We start from the raw sequence: 13217 nt of genomic DNA, 5'->3' as shown, positions 1-13217 counted from the left end.
TATCACCTGGATTCCCCAATTAGTATGTACCTGTTAAATACCTTTTAACAGGGCCATTATCCCTTTAAGAAACTAACTGACAAAACAGCACTTCCATGAAATTGCACAAACGAATGAAACTCATACTAGCAAATAGTAAACAAATCTCACAACCCAGTTGCAGTAATCCATTTAATATCCATTATTCTTTTATGAAGGACAGGTATAACTTGTAACTCATTTAGAACATATAGGCCTGGTATTTTTATTAACATTTATTTAACTTGAAAGACAAAAGGACTAACTCCTCTTAATTATGCAGACAGACTGGTCAGACACTCTTAATCCAATTAGAAATAGCAGCCAGGATTCACCATGATTTAACACATTTCCTGTCTTCTAGGACAGAAGCTCTTGAAATCTTTGTGCACTATAAATAAAACAGTGTTACACCATAGTAATGGAAATATAATATATTTAAAAACTGTGCATAAAGGGGCTCTTGTAAGAACTGTATTTCTGGATTTTATTGCCGCCCCGTACTTGTGCTGTGCTACTGAATAATAGAGACTATTTTCTCCACTCACCGATTCTGGTCGGTATTTGAACACGATCCCACAACTTGGCGTAGTCAGGTAGGATCACTGGGAACACCGTCTAAATTGACCGCTTCCTTCTTAGAGTTGATATCCAATCCTCGAACGCGATCCCAAACCTTACGTGAGTTAATAGAAGAACATAGAACATTACTGTACAGTACAGGCCCATCAGCCCTCGATGTTGTATGTAATTTGTTTTGTTTAGTGATGACAAAGGTGTCATCCACATAGCGAACCCAAAGTTTGGGTTGGTTGGTTGGCAGAGCTGTTTGCTCTAGTCTCAGCATTACTGCCTCTGCTTATAACAGAGATCCCATGGCTATTCCGTTGGTTTGTCTGTAGGTTTTGTTGTTGAAGGTGAAGTGGGTGGTACGGCATAGGGCCACTGGCTTGACGATACTGTCTTTGCTGATGAAGTTGGTGGTGTTTGGTGTATGTATCTTTGGGTCTTCTAACAGTGTAGTCAGTGTTTCCTTTACCAGGTTGATGTTGATGGATGTGAACAGGGCTGTTACATAAAAGGAGACCATTATTTCATCCTCTTCTATCTTAGTGTCTTTGATGATCTTCAGGAATTCTTGGATGGAGGGAATGGAGTGGCGTGAGTCTTGTACTAAGTGTTTTAGTCTTTGGTGTAGCCCCTTGGCCAATCTGTCTGTTGGTGTTCCAGGTAGAGAGACTTTGGGTGTGAGGGGGGCTCTGGCTTGTGAATTTTGGTTCAAATTAGAAGATACATTAAAGACCGTCAATAATACCCTTACTGGCATAAAATGCACTAAAGAGGAGGAAAACAACAACAAACTGCCATTACAAGATGTCACAGTAGAGTGAGCAGCCAATGGGGAACTTCAAACCAGCGTCAACAGGAAAACAACACACACAAGCCAAATATTGAACTACAGGAGCAATCATCCCAACATCCACCAATGAAGCTGCATTAGAACATTATTTCAACGCACACTGCAGCATAGAGGAACTACACAGAGCAGAGGAAAATCACCTATACAGTGTATTCAAAAGAACTGGGTACCCAATGAACACAGTCTGCCAATTTCTGAGCAACAAACCCAAACAAGCAGACAAACATATGTCCAGAAACCCTAGCCACTCTCCCCTACATCAAAAACATCTTGGGAATGACTGCCAGACTACTCAGACAACAAGCAAAACTAATGTTATCGACAAAATACCTTGCAAGAACTGTAAGAAACACTACATTGGACAAATAGGCAGAAAACTAGCCACCAGGAAAGATGAGCATCATCTAGCCACAAAAAGACATGACTCACTCTCACTATTATCCTTACATACAGATGAGGAAGGACACCATTTCAACTGGGGCAACAAATCCATCCTAGGAGAAGGTTGAAACTTTATTGCTGGAACAGCACAGCAGGTCAGGCAGCATCCAGGGAACTGGAGATTCGACGTTTCAGGCACAGGCCCTTCTTCAGGAATGAGCAGAGAGTGTTCAGCAGGAGAAGATAAAAGGTAGGGAGGAGGGACTTGGAGGAGGAGCGTTGGAAATGTGATAGGTGGAAAGAGGTCAAGGTGAGGGTGATAGGTCAGAGTAGGATGGAGGCGGAGAGGTCAAGAAGAAGACTGCAGGTCAGGAAGGCGGTGCCGGGCTGGAGGGATTCGGCTGAGACAAGGTGGGGGGAGGGTGGATGAAGAAACTGGTGAAGTCCAAGTTCATCCCCTGTGGTTGGAGGGTTCCCAGTCGGAAGACAAGACGCTCCTCCTCCGACCGTCGCGTTGTTGTGGTTTGGCGGTGGATGAGTCCAATGACCTGCATATCCTCGGTGGAGTGGGAGTGGGAGTTGAAATGCTGTGCTACAGGGTGGTTGGGTTGGTTCGTCCGGGTGGCCCAGAGGTGCTCTCTGAATCGCTCCGCAAGTAGGCGGCCTGTCTCCCCAATATAGAGGAGGCCACACCGGCTGCAGCGGATGCAGTAGATGATGTGGGTGGAGGTGCAGGTGAATCTGTGGCGGATATGGAAGTTTCCTTTGGGGCCTTGGAGAGAAGTGAGGGGGGAGGTGTGGGCGCAAGTGTTGCACCTCCTGCGGTTGCAAGGGAAGGTGCCGGGAGTGGAGGTTGGGTCGGTGGGGGGTGTGGATCTGACAAGGGAGTCGCGGAGGGAGTGGTCTCTACGGAGAGCTGATAGGGGACGGGAGGGAAATATATCCCAGCACCAAGGATATATTTCCCTCCCGTCCCCTATCAGCTTTCCGTAGAGACCACTCCCTCCGCGACTCCCTTGTCAGATCCACACCCCCCACCGACCCAACCTCCACTCCCGGCACCTTCCCTTGCAACCGCAGGAGGTGCAACACTTGCGCCCACACCTCCCCCCTCACTTCTCTCCAAGGCCCCAAAGGAAACTTCCATATCCGCCACAGATTCACCTGCACCTCCACCCACATCATCTACTGCATCCGCTGCAGCCGGTGTGGCCTCCTCTATATTGGGGAGACAGGCCGCCTACTTGCGGAGCGATTCAGAGAGCACCTCTGGGCCACCCGGACGAACCAACCCAACCACGCTGTAGCACAGCATTTCAACTCCCACTCCCACTCCACCGAGGATATGCAGGTCATTGGACTCATCCACCGCCAAACCACAACAACGCGACGGTCGGAGGAGGAGCGTCTTATCTTCCGACTGGGAACCCTCCAACCACAGGGGATGAACTTGGACTTCACCAGTTTCTTCATCCCCCCTCCCCCCACCTTGTCTCAGCCGAATCCCTCCAGCCCGGCACCGCCTTCCTGACCTGCAGTCTTCTTCTTGACCTCTCCGCCTCCATCCTACTCTGACCTATCACCCTCACCTTGACCTCTTTCCACCTATCACATTTCCAACGCTCCTCCTCCAAGTCCCTCCTCCCTACCTTTTATCTTCTCCTGCTGAACACTCTCTGCTCATTCCTGAAGAAGGGCCTGTGCCCGAAACGTCGAATCTCCTGTTCCCTGGATGCTGCCTGACCTGCTGTGCTGTTCCAGCAATAAAGTTTCAACTTTGATCTCCAGCATCTGCAGACCTCACTTTCTCATCCTAGGAGAAGCCAAACAGAGACACGCATGGCATTCCAACCGAAACTCTATCAACAAACATATTGACTTGGATCCCATTTAGCACCACCTGAGAAAAAGAACAGGAAATGACGTCACTATAGGAAATAATGTCACCACAGGAAATGCCATCACCAACCCAAGGAAACCCAAACATATAAATAGAAAGCAGGCTACACTACCAGTGCTTCATTCGGAGGCTCACTGAAGATGTTGCCTAGTATGGTGATGAAACTTGTGAAAATGAACCTTCCAGCTCAGTGAGCAAACCTACAGCCAGAACCTTCCTCCATACCAGGCAACATCCTGGTAAATCTCCTCTGCACCCTTTCCAATGCTTCCAATAATGCAGTGACCAGAACTGTACACAACATCCAAGTGCAACTGCACCAGAGTTTGTACAGATGCAACATGACCTTGTGGCTCCGAAATTCAATCTCTTTATCAATAAAAGATGACACACCGTATGCCTTCTTAACGACCCTATCAACCTGGTTGGCAACTTTCAGGGATCTATCTACATGGATGCCAAGATCTCTCTGCTCATTCACACTACCAAAAATCTTACCATTAACCCAGTACCTGTTACTCCTTCCAAAGTGAATCAGCTCACACTTTTCCATATTAAACTATATTCACCACCTCTCAGCCCAGCTCTGCAGATTATGTGTGTCCCTCTGTAATCTGCAACATTCTTCGGCATTGTCCACAACTCCACTGACCTTAGTGTCATCGGTAAATTTACTGACCCACCCTTCTACGCTCTCATCCAGGTCATTTATAAAAATGACAAACAGCAGAGGCCCCAAAACAGGTCCTTGCAGTACACCATGAGTAACTGAACTCCAGGATGAACATTTCCCATCAACCATTATTCTTTGTCTTTGTTCAGCTAGCCAATTTCTGATCCAAACCACTAAATTATCCTCAATCTCACGCCTCCGTATTTTCTGCAATAGCCTAATATGGGCAACCTTATCAAATACTTTAGTGAAATCCATATACACCACATCAACTGCTTTACCCTCATCCACCTGTTTGCTCACCTTCTCAAAGAACTCAATAAAGTTTGTGAGGCATGACCTGCCCTTCACAAAACTGTTCACTATCCCTAATCAAATTATTATTTTCACAATGACTATAAATCTTCTCTCTTATAATCCTTTCCAACACTTTACCCACAACTGAAGTAAGGCTCACTGCTCTATAATTACCAGGGTTGACCTGACTTCCCTTTTTGAACAAGGGAACATTTGCCATCCTCCACTCTTCAAGCACTATTCCTGTAGACAATGATGACATAAAGATCCAAGCTAAAGGTTCTGCAATCTCCTCCCTAACTTCCCATAGAATCCTAGGATAAATCCCATCTGGCCCAGAGGACTTACTTATTTTCATACTTTCCAGAATTGCTAACACCTCCTCCTTATGAACCTTAATCCCGTCTAGTCTCAGTAATCTCCTCAACAACATTGTCATTTTTCTGTGTGAATGCTGATGAAATATATTCATTTAGCATTTCTTCTATCGCCTCGGCCTCCACCCACAACTTTTCTCTACTGTCCTTGACTGGCCCTAATCTTACTCTAGTCATTCTTGTATTCCTGACATACCTATAGAAAAATTTAGGGTTTCCTTGATTCTACCTGCCAAAGACTTGTTATGTTCTCTCCTGGCTCTTCTTAGCTCTCTCTTTAGATCCTTTCTGGTGAACATGTAACTCTCAAACACCCTAACTGAGCCTTCACGTTTCATCTTTGCATAAGCCTTCTTCTTCCTCTTGACAAGAGATTCAATTTCTTTTGTAAACTATGGCTCCCTACTTATCAAGGACACGCGGTAGCTGTTCTTTGAAAAGCTCTACATTTCAATTTTGCCCATCCCCTACAATTTCCTTCCCCATCCTATGCATCCTAAATCTTGCCTAATCACATCATAATTGCGTTTCTCCCAGCTATAACACTTGGCCTGCGGTATATACACTTTCCATCACTAAATTGAACTTAACAAAATTGTGATCACTATCACCAAAGTGCTCACCTACCTCCAAATCTAATATCTGACCTGGTTTATTACCCAGTACCAAATCCAATGTGACCTCAGCCCTTGTTGGTCTACCTACATACTATGTAAGGAAACCCTCCTGCACACATTGGACAAAAACTAACCCATCTAAAATACTCAAACTACAGAGTTCCCAGTTAATATTTGGAAAGTTAAAGTCCCCCATAACAACCACCCTGTTACTTTCACTCCTATTCAGAATCATCCTTGCAATCCTTATCTTTACATCTCTATAGCTTTTCGGAGGCATATCGAAAACTCCCAACAGAGTCACCTCTCCTTTTCTGTTTCTAACCTCAGCTTATGCTACCTCAGTAATGAGTCCTTTCTGGCACCATAATACTGTACTTGACTAACAATGCCACACCACCCCCTCTTTTACTACCTTCCCTGTTCTTATTGAAACATCTAAATAGCGAAACCTGTAACTATCATTCCTGTCCCTCCTCTGTCCATGTCTCTGAAATGGCTACAACATCGAAGTCCCAGGTACCAACCCATGCTGCAAGTTCACCCACCTATTTCCGGATACTCCTGGTGTTGAAGTAGGCACACTTCAAACCAGCTTCCTGCTTGCTGGTACACTCTGGTGACCTTGAAGCCTTATTTATGATCTCACTACTCTCAACCTCCTGTACACTGGAGCTACAATTCTGGTTCACGTTCCCCTGCTGATCTAGTTTAAACCATCCCAAAGAACATTAGCAAATTTCCCCCCAGGATGTTGGTACCTCCCTGGTTCAAGTGTAGACAATCCTATTTGTAGAGGTCCCACCTACTCCAGAATGTACCCCAATTATCCAGATATCTGAATCCCTCCCTCCTGCATCATCCCCGTAGCCATGTGTTCAACTCCTCTCTATCCCTGTTCCTCACCTCACTAGCACATGGCACGGGTAACAAACCAGAGATAACAATCTGTTTGTTCTCACTCTAAGCTATCACCCTAGTTCTCTGAATTCTTGCCTTCAATTCCTGCCTTAAGTTATCTATTCTATTTCGAATCTCCCGCATCTGGACCCCAGACCAGCAACATAGCCTATGGAAGGGAATTATCCACAGCAGAAAATTGCTTATCATGAGTGACCCCGGGAAACTTCCTACAACATGTGGAGGCAGGCGTGACCCTCCTGACATTACTGAGGAAGAAATGCTGTAGCAGTTGCAGAACTACCTTGAGATACAGTTCTTGTTAGAGAAGACCCTAAGTGAAATCGGGCAGAAGGAAGATATGCCCCAAGGACAGTGGACCCTAGATGACGGGATACGGGTCTGGGAAAAATAACTCGACAGAAAAATAAAAACAGAACTAAATGGTCTCTTGCACTAATGGGACAAATTCACCGGAGAAATGAAGTCACGTCCCGATCAGCACATGATCATGAAGTAACTCAACATAAACAGCAATTAAAAGCAATATATGAACAGCTGCAGAAAGAAAAATCAAAATAGGAACAAGCTCACCTTAAAAGTCAGGAGCTTGAAAAGGAGACCAAGAAACTGAAGGATGAGATAACAGTCCTGTCAGTTTCATCCCTCCACTTGAGACATTCAGGAAGTGATTCTGAAAAACAATGTAGACTCAACAGGATTAAGGGCATTTAAGTGGTCATTGTATAAACATATGGATGATAATGGAATAGTGTCAGTTAGACTAGCTTTAGATTGGTTTCACAGGTCGGCACAACATCAAGGACCGAAGAGCCTGTACTACGCTGTAATGTTCTATGATTCTATGAAGCTATTGCCCTTAGGAAACACAGGGTCTCTAGCAGTGAAAGCGAGGAGGACTGTATATCCCCGGCACCATTTTTATGACCCCTTAAAACAGGAAAATGAAGATAGAGAAAGTGGTTGGATTCTGGGTCAGGCTCAAGGATTCTGGGTAATCCAAGATAAAGGATGGGAGAAATTTCTGGTTTTAACAGCTGCTCCTTTTTTGAGGTATTTTAGGTGTTGGAGGTGATTTCCTCGAATTCCAGGAGCAGCAATTACTGCTTTATATGCTGTTGTATTGTTTTGGAACTTTGAAGAAAAAAAGTCAAAACAGCAGCACTTTTACAGGGACAGAAACAGATAAAGGCAGCACATGGTGAGGTCAGTGCAAAATAGAGAGAGAAAGAAACCCGCACTGCTAACTTACACAGCAGTGAATCGTCGCAGTTACTGCCTTTGCTGTTGAATTCATGTATCGCTGGGACACTGGAGTGCATCTGGGAAAATTAACAGTGAAATTCACAACTGATCTTAGAGGAACCTGTTTGGGAGAGGTCACAGCACAGAGACAGATAAGTGAATAGTTTTAAGTGTGGCCTTGGGGCCTTGCTCTCAGTCTGCAGTAGTGAATAGAGTGCATTCTTTCTTGATTATATGTTTTATTGAGATATGTCTCTTGATTAAACTTAAAAATATGAGCCAGAAGTATTGTTAACCTGGAGCAGTGTTTTGTAGAGGGAAACACCGTGCTATTTTCTGGGTCTGCAGATTGGAAGAAGCAAAAATGGCCCTTAGTAGAGTGATATGCTGCTCTTGTCAGATGTGGGAGTTTAGGGAGAGAGTTTACGTGCTACTGAGGAATATATCTGCAATAAATGCCATTGGTTGTGAATCCTATCAGATCGAAGGTTGGAGCGACAGCGAGAGGCAATAAGGAATTTACAAAATCAAGGGTGCGATGGACGGCAGTTACAGAAAGGAAGAAAAGTCTTAGATATAGTCACATAGATGGGTTAACTCTAGGAAAAGAAAGAGAGGTAGGCAGGTAGTGCAGGAGTCTTCTGTGGTTATCCCCATTTCAAACAAGTATGCTGTTTTGGAAAATGTAGGGGCTCTTGGATTCTCGGGGGAAACATAGCATGAACAGCCAAGTTTCTGGTATCGAAACTGGCTCTAATGCAATGAGGGGTATGTCGGCTTCCAAGAGATCGATTGTGTCAGGGGACTCTCTATTCTGAGGTACAGACAGACGTTGCTGTGGCCAGCAGGAGAAATCAGAATGGTGTGTTGCCTCCCTGGTGTCAGGATCAAGGATGTCTCACAGAGAGTGCAGAATGTTCTCAAGGGGGAGAGGGGCTAGCAGGAGGTCATTGTACATATTGGAACCAACGATATAGGAAGGTTGAGATTCTGAAGGGAGATTACAGAGAGTTAGGCAGGAATTTAAAAAGGAGGTCCTTGAGGGTAGTAATATCTGGATTACTCCCAGTGCTACGAGCAAGTGAGGGCAGGAATAGGAGAATAGAGCAGATGAATACATGGCTGAGGAGCTGGTGTAATGAAGGAGGATTCATATTTTTGGATCACTGGAATCTCTTTTGGGGTAGAAGTGACCTGTACAAGAAGAACGGATTGCACCAAAATTGGAAGGGAGCGCATATGCTGGCAGGGAGATTTGTGAGAGCTGCTCGGGAGGATTTAAACTAGTAAGGTGGGGAATGGGGTGTGATGGAAGAGATCAATCTGAGACTGATACGGTTGATAAAAGAAGCGTATCAAATAGTCAAACAGTCAGGGTAAACATGGACAAAGCAGAGAACAAGGTAGGACTGATAAATTAAACTGCATAAACTGCAAGAGGCCTAACAGGAAAGCCAGATGAACTCAGGGTATGATTACGAACATGGGACTGGGATATCATAGCAATTACAGAAACATCGCTCAAGGATGGGCAGGACTGGCAGCTTAACGATCTGGGATACAAATGCTATAGAAAGGACAGAAAGGGAGGCAAGAGAGGAGGGGGAGTGGCGTTTTTGATAAGGGACAGCATTACAGCTGTACTGAGGGAGGATATTCCTGGAAGTACATCCAGGGAAGTTTTTTGGGTTGAACTGAGAAATAAGAAAGAGGTGATCACCTTATTGGGATTGTATTATAGGCCCCCTAATAGTCAGAAGGAAATTGAGAAACAGATTTGTAAGGAGATCTCAGTTATCTGTAAGAATAATAAGGTGGTTATGGTAGGGAATTTTAACTTTCCAAACATAGACTGAGACTGCCATAGTGTTAAGGGTTTAGATGGAGAGGAATTTCTTTAGTGTGTACAAGACAATTTTCTGATTCAGTATGTAGATGTACCTACTAGAGAAGGTGAAAAACTTGACCTACTCTTGGGAAATAAGGCAGGCAGGTGACTGAGGTGTCAGTGGGAGATCACTTTGTGGCCAGCAACCATAATTCTATCAGTTTTAAAATAGTGATGGAAAAAGATAGACCAGATCTAAAAGTTGAAGTTCTAAGTTGGAGAATGGCCAATTTTGACAGTATTATGCAAGAACTTTGAAAAGCTGACTGGGGGCAGATGTTTGCAGGTAAAGGGAGGGCTGGAAAATGGGAAGCTTTCAGAAATGAAATAATGACAGTCCAGAGACAGTATATTCCTGTTAGGTGAAAGGAAAGGCTGTTAGGTATAGAAAATGCTGGATGACTAAAGAAACTAAGGGTTTGATTAAGAAAAAGAAGGAAGCATTATACCAGGATAGATGGAGTGAATCCTTAGAAGAGGATAAAGGCAGTAGGAGTATACTTATGAGAGAAATCAAGAGGGCAAAAAGTGGACATGAGATAGCTTTGGCAAATAGAGTTAAAGAGAATCCAAAATATTTTATAAATACATTAAGGAGAAAAGGGTAACGAGGGAGAGAATAGGGCTCCTCAAAAATCAGCAAGGTGGCCTTTGTGTGGAGCCACAGGAGATGGGGGGAGATACTAAACAAGTATTTTGCATCTGTATTTACTGTGGAAAAGGACATGGAAGATATAGAATGTGGGGAAATAGATGGTGACATCTTGAAAAATATCCATATTACAGAGGAGAAAGTGCTGAATGTCTTAAAAGGCATAAAGGTGGATAAATTCCCATGACCTTATCAGGTGTACCCTAGAACTCTGTGGAAAGCTAGAGAATTGATTGCTGGGCCTCTTGCTGAGATATTTGTATCATTGATAGGCACAGGTGAGGTGCTGGAAGACTGGAGGTTGGCTAACGTGGTGCCACTTTTTAAGGGGGATAGTAAGGACAAGCCAGGGAACTATAGACCAGTGAGCCTGAAGTCGGTGGTGGGCAAGTTGTTGGAGGGAATCCTGAGGGACAGGATGTACATGTATTTGGAAAGGTAAGGAATGATTAGGGATAATCAACATGGCTTTGTGCGTGGGACATGTCTCACAGACTTGATTCAGTTTTTTGAAGAAGTAACAAAGAGGATTGATGAGGGCAGAGCAGTAGACATGACTTATATGGGCTTCAGTAAGATGTTCTTTTATCTTAGCCTACTTGGCACACCTTCCTCATTCACAAGAAGGGCTTATGCCCGAAACATCGATTCTCCTGCTCCTTTGATGCTGCCTGACCTGCTACGCTTTTCCAGCAACACGTTTTTCAGCTCTAATCTCCAGCATCTGCAGTCCTCACTTTCTCCTTCAGTAAGATGTTCAACAAGGTTCTCCATGGGAGACTGGTTAGCAAGGTTAGATCTCATGGAATACAAGAACTAGCCATTTGGATACAGAACTGGCCCAAAGTTCGAAGAAACTTTGGTTGTGGTGGTGGAGGGCTGTTTTTCAGATTGGAGGCCTGTGACCAGTTGTATGCCAAAAGGATTGGTGCTGGGTCCACGACTTTTTGTCATTTATATAATGATTTGGACCTGACATTAAGAGGTATAGTTAGGAAGTTTGCAGGTGACACCAAAATTGGAGGTGCAGTGGACAACGAAGAAGGTTACCTTGGATTACAATGGGATCTTGATCAGATGAGCCAATGACTGAGGTGTGCAGATGGAGTTTAATTTAGGTAAATGCCAGGTGCAGCATTTTGAGTAAGGAAATCTTAGCAGGACTTATACATTTAATGGTAACTGCCTAGGGAATGTTGCTGAACAAAGAGATCTTGGAGTGCAGTTTCATAGCTCCTTGCAAGCAGGGTCGCACGTGGATAGGATAGTGAAGACGATGTTTGGTATGCTTTCCTTTATTGGTCAGAGTATTGAGTGCAGGAGTTGGGAGGTCATGTTGTGGCTGTACAGAAAATTGGTTAGGCCACTCTGGGAATATCGTGTGCAATTCTGGTCTCCTTCCTATCAGAAAGATGTTGTGAAACTTGAAATGGTTCAGAAAAAATTTGCAAGGATGTTGCCAGGGTTGGAGGATTTGAGCTACAGGGAGAGGTTGAATAGGCTAGAACTGTTTTCCCTGAACCGTCGGAGGCTTGGGAGTGAACTTAAAGAGGTTTATAAAATTATGAGGGGCATGGATAGGATAAATAGACAAAGTCTTTTCCTTGGGGTGGGGACGTCCAGAACTAAAGGGCATAGGTTTAGGGTAAGAGGGGAAAGATATGAAAGAGACCTAAGGGGCACTTTTTCTCACATAGGATGGTGTGTGTTTGGAATGACCTGCCAGAGGAAGTGGTGGAGGCTAGTACAATTGCAACATTTAAAAAGCATCTGGATGGGTATGAACAGGAAGGGTTGGGAGGGATTTAGGCTGGGTGTTGGCAGGTGGGACTAGATTGGGATGGGATACCTGGTTGGCATGGATGAGTTGGATCGAAGGGTCTGTTTCCGTGTTGTACATCTCTATGACTCTGTGGTCAGGCAGAGATTAGAGGATGGCACTGAGGTGGATGTTCCGGTACAATGGACTGAAATGCACACTGAGCATGGACCTGCAACTAGGAGAAAGTGAGGAGTGCAGATACTGTAGATCAGAGTCGAGAGTGTGGTACTGGAAAAGGACAGCCGGTCAGGCAGCATCTGAGGAGCAGGAGAATCGATGTTTTGTGTATAAGCACTACATCAGGAATGTGCCTTTCATCATTCCTGCTGAAGGGCTTATGCCTGAAATGTCTATACTCCTGCTCCTCGGATGCTGCCTGACCAGCTGTGCTTTTCCAGTACCACACTCTCAACATGGACCTGCAGCCCCTGAAAATATAGACAGGTGGTCTAAGAAAACACCTCACCCCAAGAAAAGGCTAATAAAGATGTGGGAAAATCCAGTCCAGTTAAGGGGAATATATATGCTCCATCCCTGGGACAGGATACAAATTCTGAATGTTATTATCACTAAAAGAGACATGAGGCAGTCAAAGGGGCTCTTGGAGAGTATGAGAAGGAACTGCACGCTGGTTGGACAGCAATAAAATGGTGGTTACGGGGGTATAGTCCACATGAGATTTATTGGACAAAAGTCACAACTTGCTGTCAAAAACCCACAGAAGATGTCCCAGAATATGAGGGAAGGTTTCGGATGGACTGGAGAGAATTTGCAGTAGTCCTAAATGTGCAGGAAGTCAGGGATTTTGAAGGTTGTGATTACGGCCCGCTGAAGTCTGCTTTTGTGGCTGGACCTGAGCTCACTAAAATGTGAAAGCTAACCAAATCGGACTGGGACCAGAAGGTGACCAATTACTCTGAATTGGTGGACTGAGCCCACCAGCTCAACCGAGATTGTCATATGTGGCACAGGTCTGGCCTATTCCCAGAACCTGTGCCGTTGCAAT

General features: G+C 44.6%; 1 long non-coding RNA gene across 2 annotated transcripts in view; it reads right to left on the bottom strand.

Annotated features, from left to right (window-relative positions):
• The window catches only part of LOC122563354 (uncharacterized), a 193030-nt gene that overhangs the window by 169957 nt on the left and 9856 nt on the right, over window positions 1-13217 (bottom strand). For both annotated transcript variants that reach the window (XR_015751018.1, XR_015751019.1), the window contains exons 2-3: window positions 7178-7277; window positions 567-694 (exon numbers count right to left, since the gene is read on the bottom strand). This is a non-coding gene — a long non-coding RNA (uncharacterized LOC122563354). The remainder of the gene's footprint in view (window positions 1-566; window positions 695-7177; window positions 7278-13217) is intronic.

The sequence above is a fragment of the Chiloscyllium plagiosum genome, unplaced genomic scaffold (assembly GCF_037043375.1).
Source record: "Chiloscyllium plagiosum isolate Xiang-an unplaced genomic scaffold, Cpla_swu_hap1 HiC_scaffold_26, whole genome shotgun sequence".
NCBI classification, from domain to species: domain Eukaryota; kingdom Metazoa; phylum Chordata; class Chondrichthyes; order Orectolobiformes; family Hemiscylliidae; genus Chiloscyllium; species Chiloscyllium plagiosum.
Note: the sequence above shows the minus strand (reverse complement) of the source record. Positions and strands in the feature narration are given on the sequence as shown.